The 26,810-nt window shown below is 40.3% G+C and overlaps 2 long non-coding RNA genes across 7 annotated transcripts in view; one reads left to right on the plus strand and one right to left on the minus strand.

The window, feature by feature from the left end:
* The window catches only part of LOC128853694 (uncharacterized), a 135,572-nt gene extending 119,286 nt beyond the window's left edge, over window positions 1-16,286 (plus strand). For 5 of the 6 annotated variants that reach the window (XR_008452379.1, XR_008452381.1, XR_008452380.1 and 2 more), the window contains 3 exons: window positions 2,412-2,592; window positions 10,900-11,025; window positions 15,583-16,286. This is a non-coding gene — a long non-coding RNA (uncharacterized LOC128853694). Of the gene's footprint in view, window positions 1-2,411; window positions 2,593-10,899; window positions 11,026-15,119; window positions 15,554-15,582 lie in introns of those variants that run through there. The other variant, XR_008452384.1, reaches the window with a different exon arrangement.
* LOC128853696 (uncharacterized) lies at window positions 18-23,804 on the minus strand. Its single transcript, XR_008452387.1, has 9 exons — window positions 23,672-23,804; window positions 15,094-15,229; window positions 11,217-11,272; window positions 7,695-7,787; window positions 6,587-6,893; window positions 6,200-6,380; window positions 5,706-5,812; window positions 4,626-4,692; window positions 18-651 (listed from the first exon to the last, which is right to left on the minus strand). It is a non-coding gene; the product is annotated as an uncharacterized LOC128853696 (long non-coding RNA).
* Between the last annotated feature and the right edge of the window lie 3,006 nt (window positions 23,805-26,810).

The following is a 26,810-nucleotide window of genomic DNA, read 5'->3' on the forward strand; positions in this document are numbered from 1 at the left end:
GTAAGTGATGTCTATACATAACCCAAAAATAATGGATATTTCTTTTGCATTTTAATTTAGCAGTAATTAGCTGATATTTTTCACATACGTATTTAGGACACAAAGAACAGCTCTGGCCTTCTGAGTAGATTTTGTCACTATTTCGGGACATAAAAAAAACTCTTTAAGCCTCAGAAAAGGAGGACAACTAAACGCAATAAATTCTACAACAAATGAAATTGTGATTTTAAAATTCAGTGACACAGAAAATGACAATAATACTAAAACATCTCTGAGGTGTTAAAGAGCCCAGATTGCCCGTTGACAGCTGCATACATGGAAAGATGATGAGGTTCACCTTAGAGAAACCAAATATAAATATACTGAAATGTTCTGGATTAGTGGAAACAAAACATTCTTTGAGAAGAGGAAGGCAGCAGTTCCTCGTGTTCTCCAAGTTGGTGCCCACTTCCCATTGATGGCGCATAAAGCAGCCACGCGCTCTGCAGAGTAGTCTAAGTAGAAAGGACTTTGGAGCAAAGACATCTGTGTAAGTAGTTGAAGATCTCAGGTTTCTCAGCAGTATTTCCAACTGTGAAACTTCTTTTTTCTTCTTTAAATTCACCTGCAGCAGCATTGTCCCTGCTTGTAGACAGTTCTTTCTATCCAATACTAACAGAAAGAGCAAAGGTGAAAAATAAAATCAAGAGGACAGTGTCCCAGGGCACAGCACACTGCCTGTTAGCTGTTCTCTTAGGCTTAGGTTCAAATAGGCAAAGTCAGGAGTAAACGCTTTACAGCACTGGAAAATTTACCAAAGCAGCAGCATGGAGACGTTACCATCCTTACAGATCTCCTGTTTGACCTCGCTTTTGAAGAAAGGATGGCAGTGGAGGATAGAGACTGGAAATCTTGATTCAGTTCCTAATGCTAGCAAGGGCTCTGTGATTCACAGGGAAAAAACAGCCTCTCTCTATGCTCCCCAAGCATAAATCACATAAAACTCTTTGGCGTAGGAGTGACCTCCCAGGATTTTATTTTGTTTTGCCTTCCTAAGGGGGATTGCCCCTTGGTTGAGCTCCTATTATGACAGCAATATGAAATAGTTTACTTCAGAACAGTACATAGACTCAGGTGTTTGTGTTTCCTTGTTCTTATGACGTTTTGAACATTCTAATTTTCTTCAAAGGATATTTTTTCTTTGAGATGAGGTAATTTGCTTACTGTTTAAAAGTATTTCGTATCCTCTTTTTTACTCCCCAGAAAAGCTCTCAATAAGAGTCATGAAATAAATATGGTTTGTAAGTGAAATAGAGGTCTGGAGCAATACCCTTCTCCTTGCTTCATAATAACTGGGGTAGCATAACTGAAAGATGTCCTTATAATTGTTACGAGGACAGGAATTGTTTCATTTATGTTAGTGAAATGTTTGGTTAACTCCTCTGATGATATGAGTTGACTCTGAGTTTTCTGTACTTGTGGTAAAATGTCAATATTCCTAAAGCATCTTATACTATACAGTCAGCAGTTTCAGAGGACAGGTTATTTGCAAAATAAGCCTCCACGTTATAATCCAATGACTGACTTCCAGCACTAGCCTTTCCAAATCCAAAGTTAAATGGATTCTACCCAAAGAGTTGAATCCTCACCTAAACTGCAGCGCCTGAGAGATTTGCTGTTACTGAGGAAATTGGTCTCCTACATATTTCTATTGAAGAATTTCCCAAGGATCTATCTTCAGTGCATGGCAATACAGTATATTGCAATGGTGTAGCTTCTGGATAGCCTAACAGACATGTAATATCATTTTAGTGGAAACCCGGATGCTTATAAGAATTACTCATACACAGCAGTAATTTGCTGTACTAACAGTCCCCATGAAATCAATAGGAAACATTGCACAGGTATTGTTTAGTATATGGAAGTATATTCACACCTCATTAGCTTATACTGATGACTTCAGCAGAGTTACTTGCTGAATTCTATTATAGTAAAGCTCAGGCCTTTTTCTGGTGGGCAACATATTATTTTCTTTGCGTAATATAGAAACGCCAAAATTGCATTTGAGCAGAGTACACTTTCCAATCCATTTCAGGCCTCCTTAACCCATGTTCATTAAATCCTGCTTACAGCATCTTATTCATAATTACTTAAATCTGTATTTATTCATATTTCTAGTAACCTTGATACAAACAATACCACTCCTGCTCCTCCATAGTGAGCTGTTGTCTAATTTTCGGCTTGGATAATTTTGGATAGGAGGGTAAAAAAAGTAAACCCTGTATATTACTTAGTGTAGCCATGTGCTATCCATCTCCGGCTTCCCTGAGCACACCGGAAACCAACAGCAAACACCATTTCCCCTGGTTGTGCTATCACCAGCTTCCTTTTGATCTTCCATAATTGCTTTTTTCTCTTTGAAACTTGCACAGATTTATGGATATGGAGTATGCTTTGCTGCCGAACAAGATCGAAACAGGCGTCTCTGACTGACATGACTGCAACTTGTCACTAGCTTTCATTTACAGCAGAGGATGAAAACTAAGACAGTGACAAGTGAAGACCATCCTTCGTTCTGTTGTTTTCCTTACACTCAGCACAGGAGCTGCTAATGTGAGTAGCATCGCGATTGTACTATGCAACACAGGTGTCATGTTCAAATTTTATCACAAGTATCATTCTTGCCATACCTGGACTATCCACTCATATCAAAGAGGCTTTTCAACACAGATCTGCAAACAATCTCAAATAGGACCTTTCGCTGACCTGTGACAAGCAAGTGCGCGTCTTACTTATCACCGACTGGGACTTGCAATTGCCTGGGGTGCAGTGCTTCAGGATGACCTTGGCCTATCAAGAAGACCAGTCCCCAGCCGTTTCCCTCTGATAAGCAAAGCCAGAGACCTTGCACGGCAGTCTGGCTATTTGCAGATGCACTGCGTGGACTCAAACCCATGTGTATGCTCAGCTCTCACCCAGATAAAATAGCCTGTGATGAATTCCGCAGTAAGAGCAGTAAAGAGAAGCAGTGTGAATAGGGTTTGGAGGACCAGATCAAATAACTCTAGAGAGCACTTGAAACAGCCTGTCAAGAAAATGCAGTCATGCGTGAGTTTCAGCATGTGTTTCAGAAGGCTCCCTAGTCTGTCCTGTTCCTCCTTGTAGCAAACTATTCTCTCCCACGATGAGCACTCTGCAGGCAAAAGATGCCACAGCAGGTCAGGCACCAAAACCAACCCCACTCCCTTTATTCAGTTTGCCAGATGCAGCTAAATAATGAACTGCATTCATTTAGTAGCAGTCTCTATTACCTCATTTGATTTGAGGTAATTGATACACTACAGATAAAATAGCTGCAAATAGTACTTCATTGTAATCCAGTGGTACAGAAAACCCAAAATAATACACTTAATAATGAAAGCACCTTTAGTCACATACAGATTCAACGCCACTTGAGGAAACTAGATATAAATCTCCTTTTCCTTGTATCGGTATGTATATTTTTCCCCTTTTTTATTAGGCAATACTCACATTTGTTTAAGCTATCTCTCTTCTATTTATTATGACTTAATTCGTTTGCCACAGTCTGAGAGTCTATCTTTATAGAAAGAACTATTGGACTATCTCTTATTTAGGAAAAGCAGAACACATTAGGAATTTTGCAGCCCCAGTAAGCTGAAACAATAGTAACTCTCAGTCCGCAGCACACAATATCACCTAAAATTCAGAGATTTAAACAAGGGAGTTTCACTATCTACTGTATAGCAAGTGTTTTCTGCCAGACTATGTGAGACAGAGAAATATAAAGAAATATTTCAAGGAAGAAACAAAGAAACAGGAAAGTTTAGGATGCAACCTGAAAAAATAGTGACATTATAGTCTTTCTGAAAGCTTAAATGGAGAGCATTTTTGGCCAAGTGCTGGCTCAGGGAGGCTTTGGTGTTGTACATAAAAGTACTTTCTCATATTACTTGATTTCTGTTTTAAGAATTAATGTTATTTTCAGATAAACAGAACTATATCAGAGATACCTGACTCCATCACCACTTTTTTCTACTTAAGGAAACAACAAAGTTTTGTTTAAGTTTTAAAAGCAATAAGAAGTAATGTTATTGCATACCTCACCATATCAATTTCCTGTTTTGTTTGATGGGATGACTATGATTTACAGTATTTCTTTATGAGACCCAATTAAATATAGAATTTATAATATTCATGCAGTTTCTGTGCCAAATATACATAGTGCTGATACAGCATGGATCTCAAAATATCAACCACCTGCTTGGAAGGAACAGAATTATGAATATATCTCCTTAAACAACAATTCATCATACTCAGAAGCCTAAAGTTAAGCTGCTCTAGAGCCAACACAGCTGCTTTAGCATCTTATTTGGGGGATACTGCTGACTTACAATGCTGGATATCATTCTTGCAACTCATGACTAAGACTCAGTTCAAGAATTTAAAAGCTTAGGAATCAGCACTGAGTTTGGCATGAAGGATCTTGGCTTTCAGAGGGGAATCCAGAGCTGTGAATTGCACGTCCACATTTCTCATACCAGGAAACCAAATCAGTCGGTTTAGCAAACCATCCCAAGTTAACACATTCACAGCATCTGTGGGAAACTGGGAGAACCGCTGCATACCTCACTGAGGACGGCAGGGAAATATCTCCTCTCCTTGAGGATCCTCACCCTTGAACACCATCATCCCCTGCAGAGAAAAAAAAAAGATAAAAAGATAGTTATGGGGTAGAGTCTTCCCTAACAGAGTCAAGAAGACAACTTTTGCCTAGGGAAGGCTGTTCTACTCAGAATAATGAAATTACTTTTAATCTGCATGACTTCCTCATGAGAGGACTTTGATCTCACATAATTTAGGGTTACGATATTTTCTTTCCTGGCAGGCAGCACTATAGAAGTAAAGCAGACTGAAAATACTCACAGCTGAGCTTGCAGGACCTGCATTCAGTCTAGGGAGATATATATATGTGTAGCAAAAATGAAATCTCAGGACTTGAGTGGAGTTCAGGGGCGATAAAAAAATAGCACCACAGTATAACAGTGACTTTAAGTCCTTTTTTGCAGCATGGAAACAGAAACCTGCTGTGCCCATTCCAGAAAGGAGTTACTCTAATTGGTCCTCTATAACTTAGATTTTGCAGCACTCCTTGGGAGCCAGGTTTGCTGATTAAGTATCCTTCATTAGGAAGCTTTTACAAATCTTTAATTTAAAACTTTGCCACCTGTGGAGCCTGCCACTTTTCTTGCCCCCTTGGTGACCAGGGTGATATTTCATAAGTACCCTCTTTGCAGACTTTTTGTGAATTATAAGACTACGATCATGCCTTTTTTATTTCAAAGCTCTACAAATTCATCTCTTCAATTTTTTTCTTTATGAAAAGGAAACTTTTCTTAACTTCTTCATAATGCCTGTTGCTCTCCTGGAACCAGGGACCCTTTAGACCTTTCTGTCCCTTTACACCAAATAAATGCATTTCAGAATGAGCACTTCTGTAAAGTGGGTATCAAAAGCTCTCCTACTCAGTAACTGAGGAGGTATGATGATGTCTCAGGAACGTTGCTAAACTGTTTAGATGGATTGGGATAAAAGCCTTCTGAGAAATTTAAAATAGTAACAGTACGAGCAAATCTAACATTACAATCTGCTGAGAAATAACAATCCTATCATTAGCAGCCGTGCTTTAATACAGCCGCTCTTTTTACCTCTAGCAGGCCTGCGTTATTCCTCAATCTCCAAGTCGTCTTCTTGGGACCACGTTCCTGATCAAGAGCTTTTTCCCCAGCCAAGTGATGGATTTGTGGGGCCAACTCTGAAAGACACAGACATCTATGAGGGGATGATTATTCACTAGCCTTTAAAAACCACTCCAGACTGAACAGATCAGGTCTGTTTGTATTAAAGAATATTTGTGCCATTTTGAAGGCAGCAACCACCCTCTTAACTGCAGGAAATAACCTTTAGGGTTTTAACAAATAAAACCAAGGAATAGTGTTTTCAACCACAGCGTTATTGCTTGAAGCAAAAAAATAGACTGAAGGCTGTTTTCAGAAACAGCATGCACGATGGACTCCAGATGGGGTGAGAACACAGCAAGAAAACTTCACTTTTATTTGAGATTACAGGGAGATTTGTTTATGTCATGCAAAAAACTCTTATAATAAGCATTTTCATCATCTCATCTACTGTCTCATTTTACCTTTTGCTCCTAAACAGTGCTGGAGGCTTGGTTCTAGGATGGCTGTCTTTGACATTCACACTGTCTGCCTTCCCCATTTGACTGAAGCTCCATTTCAGTGATGCAGAAAATTAATTACGGCATTTTATTTCCTTCGCATGTAGACATAAACACTGTTTCTAAGGCTGCAAATATTGTAATTCTGTAAATGCATAATCACAAAATTAGACTTATTTTGCATGATTTCTGAAGCTGATAGGAAAAAAAAAAAAAACCCAAACATGAACTCATCTCGACACCGAATCTGCTGGTTTAACCATACTGGAAAAAAATTCTGTGTAACAATAAGAAAGGTTACTTTGCTCAAAGTGACGCAGAGAAATTAAGTAATCAGGAAAATATACTAACCAGATGTCACCTTAATAGGCAACAGGAAGTAGTATTCCAAAGTGAATGGAAGACGGTCTGTGGGATGACCATAGGTTCATGTATATGTGCCTTTTATTCCCATAATCCCTTCTTCTGTGGCATTTCCTCAGCCTCTGCTTATGAGTAGCATGAGTACTGCCACTGCGCTCAGTGGAAAGAGCTCCTCTTTGCATAACGATGAGTTGGTTTGCTGGGCCAGTGGCCGTGTGCACCAAGGAGGCAATGGCTGTGTACTAGTTTATTAACCCCTAGGTCCTGGGGTCACCTTGTCTTCTCTGCTGATGCACTGTAATGAAATATTTAAATGTCAGTAGGGAAAATGTGGATTCATGTCTTCAGCTCCACTCCTTACAAATCTGCCCAGGGCATGTCATGGCAAAACTGACATGCTGCTAAAGACACAGTAAGAAATAAGACAAAAAAAGAGATTTATAATAACAAGATGACTAGCTATCATCAGCTGTGCTCAGATGTTGTTGTTCAACAAGCCTTTAGGAATATTAGCCACACTTGGGTTTTAAGACATTATATATTTCACCAGATAAAAACCTTTCTGATGTTAGTACTCCACTACTGAAAAATAGTTGTTTCCATCCATATCTAATAAATATATAGTTGAAGCTCAAATTAATCTAATATGAATTCATGCTCAACTGTGCATGTGATGTTTGGATATAAACATCCTTTTCACATTGTACAATATCACCCCGCTGCTGTTGTGTCTTTTCTCAGCCTTAGTTTTGTATCTTTATGGGATTTTCATCTCAGTGGCTGACAGATAAATTAAAATGCCTGCATTGAAATCTGCTGCCTTTAAATAGGGCTAAGGATGTCAAAGCATATCTATGTATAGTCCAGTTAAATTACTCTGACTTAGCTAACGTGCTATGAAATGGCACCTTCTTCCCAAAATAGGCCAAAAAGTTTGTTGTCAAGGTTAAAACAAACAATCAAACAGAAGCCCAGACCTTGCTCACCAGCAGATCTTCTGCGTGATCCTGTCAGCAAACTCATTTCAGCCGTGCATTAGGATACAAGTTTTTCATTGCAACCAGTTCAAGGTAACACACAAAAGAAAAATGCATACCTGCTCAAAAGTCCAACATAGAGTTCCTTTCTGCTCAGCTCCAAACATGTGCTGAATGCTCCCCAGTCATTTCAGTTGTTACTTTGTCCTTGTCTGTTTTAACACAAGGGAACATATCTCAGCCCATTTGAATCATAACAGCTGCGATGCCTTCAATAGAGTGATGAGTATTTATTCCAGCAGGAAGTCTTACCCAAAATCTTTCCTAACTAAGATCGCTCTTACTGCCAAACAGGATATTCCATATTACATTATGCTAATGTAGTGGCATGTTTTCAGCAAGCAAAATTCAGTAACGCATTGACAGCACCATGGTGACAGCGATGACCACGATCCCCTGACTCAGCCTCCTATTATATCTAGTAAACATTATTGCATTTTTAAGTCCAACACAGGTAATTTTTCTTAGCAGTCACAGAATTAACAGATCTATGAATGAGCTCCATGAGTAAGAACTGAATTCTCAAAATGGTAAAATATTATTTAGAGAAGAGTCTGTCTAGGGACAGCTTCATCTATGAAAAGCTCACTGTAGTGTGGATACTGCCCTGAATCATAAAGTGCTTTTATATAAGAAAAGGCTATGTAGAGGAACAAGGCAAATAGTTGTGCTATGTCTTTATATTCTCATTATTAAATATCTAAAGAAATAGAAACAACCCCAAAACAAACAACTATTTGTATCAAACCAGGTGCCATACTATTGCAACAGAGGATTAAGCGAAGAAGCATTCAAAAAAATGTAAAAAGTATGGCTTTTGTTTAGTAGGTGGAAAGTTCAACAGGAAGGAGCCAAGTGAATTTCCTTGGGCTTCAGATCACCTTGTACTTCTATAACCTATCCTCCTGCTCCATAGTCAGTCCACGCTGGTTCTTGCAGCCTGAGCTCTCGGCTCTCCCCAGACCCCTGCCCAGTAATGGCTCTCCTCCTTGTTTTGTGCAAAGGCAGATTAAGCAGAGGGGTAAAAGTTGAGAGAAAAATATGTCCCTGTGCAGTAAACACAGCCTGCAGACATCAGTTTCTCTCAGCATTGGGTGGCAATTATTTCTGTGTAATAGGCAGTCACCCGATGACCCTCTCCTTCAGTATGCAATGCTTTTACTGTCAAGTAGTAATCCCTTTGTTAGCTACTCAGCCACACATTCATTTAGGAGGGCTAATGACTTACACTGTTTCTTCTCTGCATGATTTCAACGGATATGTAATTAGAGGTGAATGGAATCTTCAGAGGTACAGTGACCACGAAAGCCAGGGGCAAAGTCAAAGTATTTGTCTAATTTTGCAATCGGCTGTTTCAGAGAATGAAACCATGTGGTCAGCTGCAGAGAGGGGAAAATAAAGTAGAAAAAGAGAAGCCAAAAAAAAATAAAAATCAGCCTTTAAAAATAAAGAAAGAAAGAAGTGAGTTGTCTGACACTCACAAACCTCTGAGATGAAAAGAAACGTGTTTCAAAATATTTTTGGTCAGGGTGTCAGAGAGCACATTGTAAGATAAATGCCAGCGAGGAACCTGTTCTTCTCATACAGATTGGAAAAGGATCTAAAGGTGAAAACCTTTGTTTTAAAGTGCTTGAGAATCTTAATCACAGCAGAGTAAGTGTGAGAGCTGGAAAGAAATAGAAAAATATATGAAGGTGAACCGAAGAACTCCTCGTGTGCCACAGCTCTGGCTTAAAGGTCTGAGCTTATGTATGAAAGCTGTTGATGCCTGCAACACTTCAGGAAACACGCTGCAGCCCTTAAACCAAGTGAATAGGTCCTTTTGAAGTCCAAGAGATTTTTGCATATGTATTAATATCACAGAATAGAGAAGTATAATATGGAACAATAGTCCTCCAACTGATAGACTTGAGATGAAAAAAAAACCCTCTCCGATCTGATTTCTATGTATGGACAAACTACAAATAGGCACCCGCTTTGCTTCAAGCTGTCACTCCCTTTCCACCATGCAGGGGGTTGTGGATGATACTGGATCCCAATAAGAAAAGTTAGCTGCTGTCTGGTCACTTTTGGCAGAAAGACATATTGTCACGAAGTCTGACCATCCCAGCTGAAGCCACGGCAAAGCAGGGAGGTGTTGCAAGGGGCTCCACATTCCCTTCCAGCACAGAAGCACACATTCAGGCTAGCAGGTGATAGCCGCCCCCACTGCCTCAGTGTTCATGCTAATTTTCAACAGCTGTATGTTGTTTTCTGTGTCCTATCATTTTTTTCCTTTTTTTTTTTAAAGTTCCTCCTAAGTTTTTCACGCACTCACCACGGGTTCCCCTGTACGCTGCATGGCTATGCCTGTTGTTGAGGCTCTTGTCCCATCCCAGTTCATCCCTCAGACATGTTTTTTTCTCCTGTTCATTTTTGGAGCATGAAGTCTCCTTGCTCTGTATGGATTATGCTAAGGGCATAATGCTATGGCACTTGCATTAAATAACACCCACTCCTATTCTCTCAGTTACAGAGTAGCCAATCAGAGTGGTATTTTAATGAATTAAAATAATACACCTTCACTAGCAGTTTGAATTCAGGAGCATAATTTCATTAAAAATTAAAACCAGGATAATAATTAATTAATAATTGTTTTAATTCAGTCTGGGCTTATGAGCTAATATCTCTCACATAGTTGTGTAATACAATTATAAACATAATTTCATGCTTAATGAAATATAAATGAAGCAATTGAATGGCATGCTCCAAAGAAATCTTCTCAATCAGTTGCCCTCCCAACCCTTCCATCTTTCCTCTTTGCCTTTGTAAGCTACTGTATTTTAAATGTAGCTTGTGTTTTGGAAAGATTCAATTTGAAGGGCAGAAACAGCAGATAACCCATGATATCCTTAAGGAAGTTGGTCTGATCATGAATTGCCATCATGATTCAAACTGGGTGTTTTACTACTATGAATATGAGGACATTATATTTTCACGCTCTTGGCCCTGGTAGCGCTGGTAACGTTGCAGAACAGCTCTCCAACAACAAACAGCAATCCAAATAGCCTCAATTGAGCTGACACCCTCTGGCCTTCAGCCTCCCCACACAAGCAGAGGTGTCCCTGCCTCACACCTGGCTGCCTGGACATCTGGATGCCTCAATATTCCAGTTCTTCAAGAGAATTGCCTCTTGAGTGAGCACAGTGCAGCCTGTCCTACACCCCTGCAGCTGCTAAGTTCCACGGTAACACACATCCCTGAATGTCTCTATCTTCATTTCAGCCTATTTTCCATCATACCGGCAGAGACAGAATGTTTTTCTGTTGGCCTTGGGTAAGACAACCACAGACAGCTGATGAGGATATTCAGTTTTTCAAGCGATTTGGCACCTGCTGAAAACCAAACGTGGTATGCGTGCACTTCTGGCTGTTAATTCTATATTATCTTTATCGCTAATAATGCTATTCACTTTTTTAATTCTAACAGTAATTTCTCTCACATTTTGACTAGCAACATCCAGTCATGTCATCGTGAAAGCCTTGTGCGTAGTTGCACAGCTTGCAGCTACAAATAGGTAAAACTGTAAAATATTTGCTCACCAATTTCACATGTACACCTTCCAAGAGCCTCAGAGACGCCCATCCTCACTATGCACCTACAGAGTGGGAGGGAGAAGAAAAATTAATCCATTTTGATTGGAGCTGTAATGATCCTCACAGAATGCAGGGGCCAATCCACCAAACTGGGTAACACTCGCTGTGGTTTGGGTCTGTGCAGTAGACATATATTTTATTTTGCTGAGGTTTGGATATAATTGAATCAAAGTTTGTTGGAAACTTAGCCCAGACTTGCTGAAAGCTTCACACAACTTCAAACCAGACAGTTTTGCTTGGTTCAGGTTTAACTATGAATAGTTCACTCGGCCTCAGTAACGACTCACATTCACTAACTATCCTATATATGAGATGTGACATAAGTGTTCAGACACACAAAGTATAATTACTTAATGATGAAGTAAAGTTGATTAAGAAGCCTTTAAGTTATCACACTTCTATTAGCGTATTTTGCAGACACAGAATAAACGGACATAATTTATTTCTTAAAAGTTGTATAGCTCCTGCTGGTTTTGGAAATGATATGTAGCTAACAAGTTAGGTTTTCCCATTATAGAATTCTATATGCTACAAGGAGCACTACCACTAAGAATAGGAAGAACTATTCTTAGAGACTATCCAGACTAAAAACGATAGAAATCACATATCCAGTAACAATCATGAACCTGACAAATCAAGCTTGTAACACTCTGGTGTGACCCGAAAACCTAACAAGCTTCCAAGAAGGATCTCTGATTTAAAAATACATTCATTCTTTCTGAATTCTTTTTTCTTTCCAAGAGATGTGCAAGACTGAACAGCATGAGAACAGCTGTGCCATTGAAGGGATATATTTATATATTATGTAGCTGTGTTCCAATTATGAAATTGATCCATGGATAAAAATCCCTTAAGGGTGGCTATTAATGAGATTGTCTGCTCTCAGTGCATCCAGTAATAAGATTAGGTATGCATTTATCCTGAACAGAGATAAACCAATGACAAGTTCATGCCAAGATAAGACAGTTTTGAAAGGCAATTAAACATAGGACATAATGTGCGTGCATATGTCTGTGGGAGGCTGCAGGATGGAACGCTGGTTTCATCTGCAGAAGTGCTTCTGAGTATAACAGGTAGGGAGAAACAGGCTTTTCTCAGTGATGGAATTAAACTTAAGCTTAAAAATAAAAATATTTGAATTTGGAATTTACAGATCAGTTTTATAAAATCTGCAGCTTGACCTTTTGGCTTTTTCTTCACTTAGAGAAGGCTTGAAAATACCCTTGACTATTACCAGCTGCCCAGTGACACAAGACGCAGTGACTGCAGTTGGGCTTATATCCTGTTGGATTCCAGAGAATACAGAACCTTAGCAGCATCCAGGCTCCTCCATAGCCTCTCACACTGCCCAACTTTGGCAAACCAGGCAGTGATGTTCTGGGAGGAAAGATCTCAAGTATTTCCTGCAGCAGAAATACCTGCCCCATAATCATAGAATCATGTCATCACAAAAGCTTGGACAAGTGCAGACAGTTTGGGTAGCGCTGAAGGAGCGGCCAAAGCAGCACAGAGTTTGGTGCATGCAGAAACGCCCCTAAAGCCAATGGCCCACACCACATCGCAGCAAGAGCATTTCTCTCCCCATCTTATGGACATTGTAACTCCCTGGCTATTCGTCAATCTCTTGCAAGACAGGTGAACTGTCTCCTAAAATTTTATCTTATTTTTACAGCACTGAGAAAAGTTTATCCTTCTTAAACTGTTGTTACTGCTGTCACTCAGGTCATTGTTTGGCTGTAGCAATAATCGGTGCACACAGGTTGCAGAGAGGCCAGAATCCCTCCAGAAGCTGAATTCTCCCTTGTAGATAAATAAATCAATCTCAAATAAAATTTTTAATTACTAGGCTGATTAAACAGACCTTAAAATCCTTCCCTCTGTTTGCCACACTTCACATATCTGAACCAGAGCCAATTAGCCAGAGCCTACAGTTGTGCGGCTGAACCACCGGCGTTGCTTTGGACATCAGCAGGCATCAGGTCAAAAACGTGAAAGGGGACAACAATTACCAATTTCTGAGGAGATAATGGATAATGACTGGAGTATAAAGGGTGGGAATAAAGGTGGATACTGGCACAATTTTTGCTCCCTTTGTTTTTTGCCAGTTTGGCTCAAGGTTGCTCTGTTACTCCAAATGAGAGCAGCCTGGAGCAGCTTCTGTAAACCACATCAGTTGGCAAAAAAACTTGAAATAGAAAGGTATGAAGAGAGAAAGGAGCACTTCCAATAATGAACATGAGCATCTATCTCAAGATATTTGGAAGAATTCTGAAAAGCTATAGTAATAATATCTTGTAATAACAGAGGATCTTCAAAAATCCTGTACTCCAGAAATATTGGCATTTCAATGATGTGTGAAAGTAAAGGAAATTGAATTGCATAGGAAATTCTCTTCCTCATTTTTTAAAATATGAAAACTACCTGTTCAACTGTCAAATATCCATATTTCTTAAAATACTCAAGAAATTTGGATATTGGAAATTCCATTTAGGTGTGATTGAGAGGAGTAAAATACTTTCTCTATATACTCACAGACCCCAAATGGATGGCTCTAAGTTTTTAAGATTTCCACTAAATGGGTATCGTGTCTATTAAGTGGTGAATTTATAATGTGTACGCAGAAAATGTTTGTGACTGGGGAAGTCCTGAAGTTGAGTACTTTTAGGAGCCTTCTGTTAAGAAATTGCAAAAAATATGTTATCTATCAATAAATATATTTAGCATTTTCCTTCCTGAGCTAGCGATTCACAGGCAATTACTTGCTTAACCTATTCAAAGTGTGGCAGAACCCAGTTTTTACATGCTGTTGTATTTTCACCTCTCTCAATCAAAACACCTGGATCCTTTCACCAGACCATTGCATTTGGAAGAAGCTGTGCACGTGGCCAAGTAAACCCACCACGCTCCTTCTCATTCAAAAAATAATGCGTAGGCCTTCTTTTCTCTTAAAAACATTATTAAAAAGTACTAAGAAATTCAGTAATTCAGTAAGAAATATTGGATTTAGCTGATCCTCTCAGTAGGCTGCTTGTGCCCTGCCAGGACACCTGGTTCCTTCAAAGTCTGTCCTTTGGGTCACACATGAACACACAGTGCTCAGCAGTGACATAAATTCTCCTAACAGATATTTTGAATCATCAACTTTGTTTTGCCTCTTGGGTGCCCCCTTCAGAATTTAAAAAAAAAAAAAAAAATCAGTTCTCTTCTAAATTACGACTCAAGGTCTCTGGGTTCTTTTTGAAAACTCTGATACTTTCCCTTTTCTTTCTATGTCCTTCCCTTCACTGCCCTCTCCTGTAATCAGGATCCCAAACCGTGTGCTTTCTGTTGAGGATTAAGCCATGACCCATGCATGATTGCAGGAAATAAGCCTCTAAAACATGCCTAAGTTCTCTGCTTGTTTGAAGTTACTGATCCTTAAAATAGACATCTGAAAAAACATGTAGTTTCAAGTGTTTCTGCAGATATTGTTCCAGTACGTGTAACAAGGAGACACATCCAGCCAAGCTACATCAGTTATGCTCCATTATATCATGAACTGAACCAAATTAATCAAAATATATGGTAATACTTCAAATGAAAACGCAAGCCTTGCACAGTTTCTTTCCCTGGTTACCACTTATAAAGCACTGAAATACTGAACTTGATTTACGTGGTTTACTTTAGCTATTTACCAAAAATATTTTCAGTATAAAAAGTACGTCATACATTGTAAGAAAGGATGAATAATTGTTCTTAGTTTATGTTCTCAATATTATTCATTATTTGAAAGCCCAGTAGGATACCCTCTACCACCAAGGAGTCTGATGCTTGTTCAACTCACCTCGTATGGACATCTCTTCCTTCCAGATGCCTCCTGGTTTTCCTGCTCTCCATCCTTTCTTGTTCCCTTCTGGCCATTTTCAGAGAAGATGACCACAAGTGCAGTTTGCAAGCTGGTACACCACAGGCTGATACAACTGAAATTAAGAAACACCATTATTTTATTCCCTTGGCTGATCACCTCTGAGCTTTGAATGGCTTTTCAAGAACTACGTGCAATGACTCAGACATCTGTTCCCTAAATACGTTTTTCTAATGAAGCCATATAGACTAAGAAATCAGCTGAATCAGCACAGCAACATGGGCCAGAGAGTTATTTCTTTCTCTCTCGTGGCTCAGTGCACACAACCCTTCTGGAAAGATCTAGAAAGTAGAGGCAATGCAGCAAGACCAGAGCTTCTCCAGGAAACCCACTTTCCCCCTTTTTCTTGTGATTCTTCTGCTCAGAGATGGCAAGAAAAGAATGGATTAATTTTTTTTTTTTTTTCAGGGATCTTTTGGTGCTTCTGAGATATCAGGTACCAGGTGACACCACCGGATACTCACTGAAAGAAGCTGATGCCTTAGAAATCCTGAGGGACTATCTTGCATTTCTAGACCACTGCACGCTTGCTTAGCTCACCGGCAAACCTCTTCCAGTCATTTACTGTATTGACTATACTGCTAAAAGTAATAGAATAATATCATTCCCTCCTCATTAGTCTCTCAAGGAGGTTAGGATATAATTCTGTCCTTTTAAACATTGCTTTAATCCTAACAAAGTCAAGATAAGGTCGGATGTTTCACCTTTACTGAAGTTCTGAGCCCTCTTATGTCTGTGTGCATGCAAACCTACGAGAAAAACATTTCAGCCCTTTCCACAGCAATGATCAAAGAAAATCACAAATACAATGGACTTCAAAGAAAAGGGCAATGGCCCAGACCTGGCTCTGAGGCACTGCGCACAACATTGGTGAGATCTGAACTAAATTGCTTAAAAACACTTCCCAGCTTGCAGCATCGGTTACTTAAGGGAGCACAGACACAGGGTCTGTGTACCTGCTGCTTGCCAGGCATGGCGAGGGACCTGGCTCCAAAGTCAGTCCTGCAGCTACGCTCACCTCTGGCCAAGGAAGTTTCAGGCCTTTGAAAATTTTAAACAATCTGTGTGCTGCAAAGCTCTGACTTCTCAGGTCTGAAATAAAGGGTCAATGGAAGAAAAAAAAAAAATGCAGTTCCAAGAAGTGAAATGGAGTAAAAAAGAGATGCCTTTGAGTGCATAACCTGCCCTGGATGGATGGATGGATGGATGGATGGATGGATGGATGGATGGATGGATGGAAAACCAAGGAACTATCCTTACCCCTAGGTCTTATTCTGGATCTGTAATATCCTCTCTCAACCTCCGCCACGATAGTCTCATCAGCAGTGATACAGGGAGAGGAACATGATCACTAAACACTTCCCAGGGTTCTGGGAAGGAAGTTCATGCTTTTCCTTTCTTTCCCTGAGCTCTGCCAGGCCCAGGGCTTGTAGCCGCATCACTCCAGAGAAAAGAAAGGAGCGAGGCTCTGCTGCAGATCGGCTTGTGTTAGATATCATCTGCCAGGGGTGAAGAGTCATAGCCTTGGAAAGCCCCAGGTACAGCCTGCTGTGGGCCAACACGGATACCCCCCACACAGACCCCCAGCAGCAGTCTAGATGCTGTGCACTATTTATCTGCCTGGGTATGCTGTTTTAATGCACGCTATTGACGTGCATCGCCAATAGTGAAAGGTAATACTCTGTAGGCGCTTGGGGAAAAGGGAAAAAAGGATGTATCAGCCCCACTGAGCCAGCAAGTGGCGGGCTGGGAGGTGAAAACTCAAAGAGTTTCATTTAACAGAGTTAAAGCCTCCGTTTCTGCACATCGTGGTGCCTGCACACTCATGGAGAAATAAATCTTAGCTAAATTTTTAATGAGCTTTCGACTGGTCTAAATAATTAACTAGGACTTCTCTCACTTGAACACGGGTTCAACTTTTCTTGTCTCAAATGCTTCCCGCCTTAATCACAAGGGAAATGCTCAAGTTCTTCAGGTCACTTCATATATCTATTTATTTTTTACCTCACTGGGTGAAACACATTTTGAACCTTCATGCAGGGAAAGGAGAAAGCAGTTCCCTTTTGATCTCACTGCAGGTAAATCCCCAGGAGTAGTACATGTCTCATTTCCAGTAGGTAAATAATAGAGACTGCAAGGTTAATCAGTTCCACTACAACATACAGAGGAATAGCGTGCAGTCTTATCCTAAATTTTGACATCCCCCAAGTCCAGGATGCTTCAAAGACAGTAGTACAGGACATCACAGGGTAGTTTTTGAGACAGATGAATTAATAAGGATACTCCTGTATCCCCTCTTGTAACACAAAGGAGACTGATCCTGCTTTTCACATGCTGATTGTATGACAGTGTAACTACTGAAGTCACTCCTGCTTCACCGCCATGTAACAGCATCAAAATGAGGTTTTAAAAACACCCAATCTGTCCCTTCATTAAGTGTCAAAAGGAGCTTGGATGTTGCTTCATGTGGAAACCAGGTTATCTTGTGAGTATATTAAGCGGGCATTACTTGTATTAAATATTGGATTCAGTCCCCTAATGAGGGACTTTGATCTCCTATCATAAGACTCAGATGTGCAAATTGCACTCTGAAATCAGATTAGTAAAATACCTCCTTCTTAACCACTCCATTCTACTGCTGCTCAATAAGTCACACTCATGTGAAAAACTTGATACGAAATCGGCAGTGTCCAGTCTGCAGCTCCAATTTCTACAAAGGGGAAAGAAGGGACAGACAGGCAAGGTGGTGAAAATCTGGCTTCAAGCCATAATTCAGCATATCTACCCTCTGGGCTTCAATATCCTATCCACAAAAATGGGACTACCCACACCACACTGTCTCAAAGACATCAGGAGAAAATAAACACATCTAAAACTGCAGAGGGCTTCAAGGATACTACAGACACAGGTGCAGACTGCACTCTCGGCTGAATTTCTAACAAAGGCCTACCCAGAGCTTTCAAACCTGTCAATAAATCCAGAATTAATGATCTCACTCTGCACCATTTCATAACTCATTACTTCGGGTACCAGAGCTACTGGGCTGATTGAGACCTACCTGACATTCTTTTTTCTGTGGATGGTCACTGCGAAAATGTAAGTCAGTTAGTTATTTCCCAGGAATCCTGGTTACTGTTGTTTAGCATTTATCACAACCAAGTTTCTATATATGCTGCTTTCACTAATTTGTCCCTCTCTGCAGTGAAAACTGTCATAACTGCTCAGTTTAAAATGCAGACTGCCTGAGAAAGAGCCTCCTGAGAAGCGACGGGTTCAGAGAACAACTACGTGTGCAGGAGAGCACTTTAAATTGAAAGTCTCTCATGTTTCTGCAATGAGACTGGTGGAAGTGTATGTTACTAAAACTGGAGTCTCACAAGATTTCTTCAAAAAATGTCCATTGGTGCTGTCCATTTCTTCAACCAATTTCCCTGAATTGCGTATGTGTGGATAACTATAGGTCAAAATTCATTTATTTTTTATTTGATGGCGCTGTTGCTAATGCATATATTTGCCCACGGGTACTGAAAGCATCAAGATCAGGAGCAATAGATCTGGATATAAACTGCCACAGTTTCACTGTCTTAATAGTGAAGTTTCTTGATTCCAGCTGAGCATCAACCCATTAAAAGCTAAGTCAGAAGCAACACATTACAACAGAGGCATTGTGAGATTTTTTCTTTATGAAAAGGCTGCACAAACGAACCGGTTTTGTGAGTCCTTCACACACCACGCCGCCATAGACATAGACAGGTGCCAACTGCAAAACAAGCCAAAGAGCTCCTTTTCTTCTCTAGCAATTAATACTGATATCAGACGTGTCCACCAGACTCCCAGCACCAAGGATACATTTGGACTTCAGCCTCTACATTTGCTTTTTGTCGTTACGGCATATTCATTTGACCTTGGTAGGTCACATAGGATATCTGAGACTCCTCCAAGGTTTCCATGTCTCTCATCAAGATGCACTAAATATATTCAGAAATCTGGCCTTTAATCTGCCTGTGCCGCAATTTTTGCTCCTCTTCTCCTTGCCTCTTTTACATCTAGCCTAGAGTAAATGCAATCTCTCCGCAGCAGCTGCTATCTCTAGAGCTACGTGCTTACGGCATGATAGGACCTCCACTGTCATTTAGAAGCCATTGCAATCCAAATAAGAAAAACAAACTTCCCTGCTATCTCAGCATCTACATTATCTTTTTCAGTCTCTTTCCAGCTTAATTTTTATACATCTACATACAATAAGTCATCTACTATTTCTGTGGTCTAATGCATTATCACACTTTCTATTTCAAGGCCTCTCAAGTGTGATTTATTAAAATGAAAGACCACACTATAGTTTGCAACGTAGGGCTAATTCATTTCCACTTCTTAATACAGTTCCTCACATCATTTCCAGCATTTGGGAGAATATGTATTTATTTTAATCACCGCGTACTGCACATATGATTTTTTCCTAGGTGAAATTTCCTTTTAATGGAGGTTGGATCATAAGAAAGCAATTATTTGAGTTGTGTGCAAGTTACAGAATAATTTAAAATCAGCTTCCAGGTCAATCTTTTTTTAATTATCTATTTTATCAACTGTTTTTGACTAGCAGTTTAAATAATTGTGTTTGCCTAATATCTGGAAATGTAATTGCTTTTAGATGGCCTTTATTCTGGTCCTTGTGTTTGTGTCTTTCTCTACATACTGCACATGTTTGCACCTGTCCGCATGGTGACAGATTTGTGGTGACAGCTTGTGTAACTTATTTATAAAATGACAAATTATTTTAGAATTTCTTTAAGTTCACAGACTGGAAATATGGAGAAACACCTGCTTGGTGCAGCAGGCAGAAGAGGATCTGCTAAGTCAAAGGGAAACTACGTGAATTGGTGAAGAATACATTTCACGTGAAACAAAATCCCGTGGGCTATCCTTATGCTGATCAAGGTTTCACAGGGGGGCTCCATGGATGTAATTTTTTAGCTACAAAGTCCTGTGGCTGAAGCCACAGATCACAAGGAAGTTCCCAAAGGCTTTGGGGCATGGAAACATTACTTGGAGTCTGGGGTTGGGGGAGAAATTGCTACTTCCAAGGTCCATTGGGAGCAGAAGCCAAATGGAAGTGTTTTGAGTGGTGTCTAGCCAGCCCCCTCCACTGAGCCGAGCGGGAGCCGCGCAGCCTCCTGTGCCCAATGCACACATCTACCTTCCTACATCTTTCTCTGTCCTGCAGGGAAAATACCTCACTGTCCTTCACTTTGTGCTTACTTGAGCAGAGACTTCAGCAAGTGGCCCACTGTTGCTTTGATCCCAACATTAAACGCACTGAGCCTGCCACTGTAATTGCAGCAGGAGTGTTGGTATGAAGCCATCTCGTTAACATAAAAGGATTAGTTCATCAGCAGGTGGTTTCACTAGGTAATGCAGTCTGGGATGTCCAGCTGATGTGCTATAGAAAGAGTAACGAGACCCTCTGATAGCAATTAGTCCTCATTCCCAGCAGTACAAGCAGGAATTAAACGAATGAATTGCCTTGCAAGAGCCAGAAGTGGACAGAGCAAATACTATGGACAGAGATTGCACTGTGCAACCAAGTTAACAGGTACAGAGCACACCAATAAAGGACCACAGAAGGAGAAGCAGACACACACAGCGTGTTCTGGCCAGCTGCTACAGCAGCAGTACTCAGGATCACCAGCCTGGGAAAGTCTCCGAAGGGCAGGTAGTTCCTATATGTGACAGAGTCATTACAGTAACTAGCTGTTGGCTTAAATGTAAATATGTCTGAATAGGGGTTATCCAGAACAGCAAACATTAATTTCTTCTATTTTCCTGTTCAATTTTTGGTATCTGTAATTTCTTTCAATTCATGCCAGTAGTGCTGTTATTTGCTTATTTTAGAGAGAGTGACTCCTGCAGCTGTGGCCACAACTGTGCTACGTACTACGCAACCTTGCAGCACAGCAACAGCGATGTTCAGTGGATACTGATTAGGACAGACAATAAAATTAATCCACTATACCCCAGCTGTTGGGGTGGTTCTGCATTTAGAAAGAAATTATCACACGTGTCTGCATGTAGCCTACCTAGCCAAGCCCTTCTCATAGAAAGATAACACATTAGGCACCTTTCACAAAGTTCCTCTTGCAGTCACTTTCATACATAATAAAGACACTTACCAGCATCACTCAAATAAAGACATTGGTTTGAATTTAGCATCCTGAAATCCTACTCATAGAAGCACCAATTTATCTGTTACTTAATGACCTCTCGGTCAGAGGGCAACTTCTTTTCTAATCTGATGTAGTATTGCGTATTGTCCAGGTCAGTTCCTGGTTTCATAAAGCAGCCCTGCGTAAAGACAGTATTTCTGGCCCATAATATTCTGACATGTATTCAGGCCTCGGTGGACACCAATGTATAAGCTCTGTGCCAGCTCGGATGGTTGTTGTGTACCGGTCAGCCTGCGAGGTAAGCGGCAAATGACTGCTTTGGTGTTAGACCAAGTCTGGCCTGGACTGGAATGTTTGACGCTTCAACACTCACAATAAAGCAACAGAGCAGCATATCAACTACCATGAAATTAGCTGTAGAATTGCTGCTGGATGCAAGTGCACATAGCATTGACATTTATTTTCCTACTGAGAAAGACTTAATTTTATTTTTGAGAATGACTAAGATATTGGCATAGTGTTTTGTGCTTTTCAAATTGTCTCTATTTGAAAAATGAGCTATCCCTCAAGGTAAATTAAATGAACCTTTTTCTTTGTTCTTTCAATCCTCCCGCTAGAAGCCTAGTGCTGTTCAGCTGGAAGTCGGAGATACACAGGTTGTTCCTTTGAGCACTGAATTCCCAAGAAGTATATAGACAAAGGAAAACTAGCAGGAATAAAACTAAACAATTCAAATTATCTGCACTGTCAGAAGAAATACGGGTATTTACCGTGCTCATGAAGGAATACAATTTGGTCAGGTTATGTGATGATGCACTCAGTAGCTCCATTTCAGGAATAAGAAGAGAGAAGGGGATATGTTAACCTGCAGAAAGGATGGTGACAAGGAGTCCCAAACCCTAGAGCTCACCCCCACTCTTGATATCATACCCTTGGCAGGCAAACTTTTATCTCCATTTAGGCCTGTTCATCCTGCTCGCAGCAGCAATTCAATTGAATAGAAGTGTTCTTGAGGATCTTGTTCCTATTAGACTTTGCAAATACCTTGGAGTGTTTCTCCATCAACACAAAACCTTCTTCCTGGCTTTATCTATCTCAGTGACAAAGAGTGCAATGCACACAGGGTAAATACAGATTCCTGCCAGCCCAGAACCACAACCGTTTTTATGGGCTTAGTTTTCCATACCTGCCCTTAGTCCTGGAACAGAAAAGCTGCTGGTGTCTGTTCTTGTGACGCTTGTATCATCCTCTGCTTCTGTATGGTTTTACGTTCTAAGTCTTTGGTAATGTTTTCTACTTGCAAGCATATTTTCTTCTTCTTCCTGTTGGAGTGTAAATTTTCATGCCTGTGCACGTATTTGTGCTTTCCTCCATATATTGGTATATGTGACTGTGTGTTTGTATTTCACTTGTAATTGTTTCTTTCCAGCTCCACTGAAAAGCTGTAAATATTCCAATTCCTTCTGGCACGTACAAGCAGTTGTGATTACAACTGTGCAAGTTTGGAGATAATGATGATGCATTCATTTCTGATCACAATTTCTGTGGGAAACTTCCCTTTCCTAGGCTGTATTTGCTAAGGAAAAATAAGGGTTCCTCACAAAAGATAAAACTGTTGGTCTGCACTTACCTAGGGATGTGCTAAGCTTTGAGGCAGGTGACCTTAATGCTAGGACTGAAGCTGCACATTGTGGAGTTCCATACTACAAATCTATTTTTAGGTATGTTAGAATCTGGGAGTTACATTACTCTTCTGAAGTAAATTCAAAAAGTTCTCCCTAAATAGTGGAATGATATAATGAAAGTGAAAATAAACACTGAAATGGCATGAAAAAGCATATACTCACATGGAAAAGATTTCTTCTGTAATCACACTCTATCCCCACAAAAAGAGAAGTTTACAGCACCTAGTCCAGAAACGGTGCAAATCTAAAGAGCACCAGAGACCTCAGATCGCTTCGCTTCACTTTGAAGCCCAGCTGTATCAATATTTCAGTTATATTTATATTTTCATATCAAAAGCAACTCTATGATTAGAGACAGGTTATTTGTAAAAACAATTCACTGAATGAACCACTTACTCTTCTAGTTGTACTATTCACAAACACATTGCAGTTCACGTGACTCTAACCTCAGTCTCATTTGGAAAAAAGACAAAGAAACCTAAAAAAACGTAAAACTCAGAAGCTGATATTGAAAATCTGACAGTTGAACTGGATTGGATGTTCTGTGACACTGAAGTTCTAGTGTTGAATGAATGGGTAGATAGGTTAAAAGAACAGATAACACAGAGATTTCAGAGCAAACGATTTCTCTGACATTTGAAAGTATTTTACCTTGCACAGCCAGTTGCACTGCCAGGACTTCAGAAGGGAAGCTGTTCCCTGCCCACTCTGCATTTCAACGGTGCTTAATTTAGCTTAACTTCAGCCACTGGATCTGAAACTGCCTCAGGCACCTGGAAGATTCTGTAAGATAAAAAATAGATTTGCTTATCTATTTGCTTTAGCGTTCATTGTGTAAAATCAGGAAAACATGTGATTGAAATTCGGCTTCACTGGTTGAAAATAAGGACAATTGTTGACGTGCCCTGTATTTACTGCCCAGCATGAAACCAAAACACATGACAGTGAAATGACTCCTCCATCAGCAGTGAAACATCTTGGGTTTGAGCCTCAGAGTCTGAGGTCAGCACAAAGCACTCCAGAAGTCCTTGATGATGATAGAGAGGTCCTGGACAATGAGCCAGTGCCAGCAGGAGGGCTGAGATGCCCTTAGGTCTGCCTCACCCTATGGTCTCTTCCTTGTGTACAAATCCCAAACCCCCCTGGAGGCAGGAACAGGGATTCAGGAGCCAGCACCGGACAAGCCAGGGTTGAGCAAATGAACAAGCCAGGAACTTATTCCCTGGTTTTGCTCCCAGAACTCCTGACTGTTTTTTTTGTAATAAAACCACTTGCCCCACAAAGGCACACGAGGAAACGGAGACATAGTTTCTAGTACTGTTATCCGGGGTCAAGCTCCGATTTTTTGTTCTAGCAGACACGCTGCAAGCCTGTCCACCCTGTAAGACCTCAAATCATGCCAAAACCTGCACTGTGCAAGAGCAGCACACACAAAGCCTCTTGGGTAAATAATAGCCCATCTGGGCCCAGACAGAGCCATTAAGACATACTAAGTCAATACAGCACAGAGTCCTTCACATTTTTGTCCTGATCTGCAGTTATTAATTACGTTCATAGTAGCTCCAGGTGTCTGGAGACAACACACAATTTCAGTGAACTATTAGAGCTCTTTCTTGGAAAGGACCATTAAGATTTCAGAGGAAGCACTCAGAACAAGATGCCATTTGTACAAACTGTGTCACAAACACTGGAGAGGGACTTGTTCTCCAGCAAAAATAGTACATGAGGCAGTATGGGGTGAAAAACTCTTCAGAAATCATTCCAGACCTTCCTATTTCTGTGCAGTATTTGAGTTAGGGCTTAAAAGTAACTGGGTACACGGGCAAGTCCCACTCCAATGCTGTAAGATCTTTTGGCAAACCGAGGTGGTTTTAATAGAGTGGAGTTTAGTAATCAATCGATCCCATTCTACCACTGTGCTATCCATAACCATTTATTTCATCTCCACAGAACTACAAAAAAAAAAAGCTACCAATCCTTTAGGATTCAATATTCAAATATAAATAACTCGTATGCGATTTTTGTTTTAATGGTATCAGAGAGCCCTGGCACTGACTGAATTTAGTGTTTAGCTTCTAACATGAAGGCATGACCAAATCCTGAAATTCCAGCAGCAAAAAGAGCACAGAAGTACTTGCAAAGCATCTTTGCTTACTGACCGCACCAGGTCAGGTTTGCTGCAATGCATTGCTCTTAGGGTCAAGAGCACGTGCAGGGAACAAAAGCGCTTTAGAATGGGGGGAGAAATTGCACCCGCATCATATATGAAAGAGATTTATAATACATTTGTAAACACCTGTGGCTAATCTTCATATGCTGAGGCAGACACTGCACCACCTTTGAAGAGGCATGAAAGGTTAATGGGCTGAACAACACCTGGTGGTTTCAAATAAGACACTGAAGGTGATGTTTCTTGCATATCAAGTTGCCTGTGAGAAACTGAGATGAGGTCCTGAGATTGTTTTTGAGGCTCTAAATGAGACAAGGCTAAAATCATACAGTGATTAACCATGTTTTGTACTATATATCTCTGCATACTCATAATTCATTCTTTTCATTTTCACAGACAACATGACCTTGACAAGAGACAGGCTGTAGGACCACGGTAGCGACAATATAAATAATATAAAACCAATCCTGGATGCAGGAAAAAAAAAAAAAAGAAAAAAAAGACAAGATTGATTTTTATTTCCATCTAAAACTTACCTGGCTGTCCTTTAATTACTTGATACGACATGAATTGGGGAAACGCAGAACAGAGCACATAACTTTGTGAATCTCAGAACAATCTGCAGTGCTGCAACGTAATGAACAGTGTCAAAATCCGTAGGGAGATCAAAGGCCAGAAGCTCTACATGCAGCTTGTAAAAAAGTGGAAAACCAGATAAAGCTGCTTCCTGTCAATGAGTGGATCTGGTAGTTTTGCAGCTCTATTTTCTGTACAATTATAGGTCACGTGAACAATTTAATCATTTCTTCTGGTTTTAATATCAAAACCTGACGACTGTGTTAACAGCCTCTCTGAATGTTTCAGGAGAAGCAGATTTCCCAGGCACTGGAGGGCTGGATGCTCTTCAGACAAGGCACTCACCATTACAGAGGCAGGCATTTAATAGACACAAAGAATTTCCAGTCTCGCTCAATACCTTTCTTGGACACCTTGTTTGAACACTTAATCCCACCATTAGGCACAAAGTTTTGTTAAAATAACCTGAGTTTGGACATTCTGCCTTTTACCTATTTAAATTATCTTTATAATGTTAATGAGAGTAACCTGACTAACACCAGCCTGGATATTCTGTCTACTCCTCTGCAGGTACCACTTAAAAAGGTATATTCTGTGTTAACCAATAACCAACTTGGTCAAATATCTTTCCCTAACGATGTATTTAATACCTATATAAAGAACAAAGCCTGCCTCACTCCTCTGAGCTCTCAGTATCTGAAGTTGTGTTGACTTATTTTGGAAAAGGCAATGGTCCTTGTAGGGCAAGAGCACGGATACAGGGTTTGACACAGTGGGATTGAGGTCTATTTTGCTATTGCTTCATGACTAGGACATTCTCTTTGCTAGGCAAGGCTGGTGGGTGACAGCCTTAAGTAGATATAAATTTAATGGCTGATTCGGATACTTAGAGTCTGGGTAAAGATGTTTTTCTGTGTTGTTTAGTCCAAATAAAGCAAATCTAAGGAAAGAAGGAAAGGCAGGAATAGTAAGTGACAAAGGGAAGCATAGATCACTGGACTGAGATTATTGCCCCAGCCATGGCTGGGACAGAAGGAAATTTGC

The sequence above is a fragment of the Cuculus canorus genome, chromosome 15 (genome assembly GCF_017976375.1).
Source record: "Cuculus canorus isolate bCucCan1 chromosome 15, bCucCan1.pri, whole genome shotgun sequence".
In the NCBI taxonomy this organism is placed as follows: domain Eukaryota; kingdom Metazoa; phylum Chordata; class Aves; order Cuculiformes; family Cuculidae; genus Cuculus; species Cuculus canorus.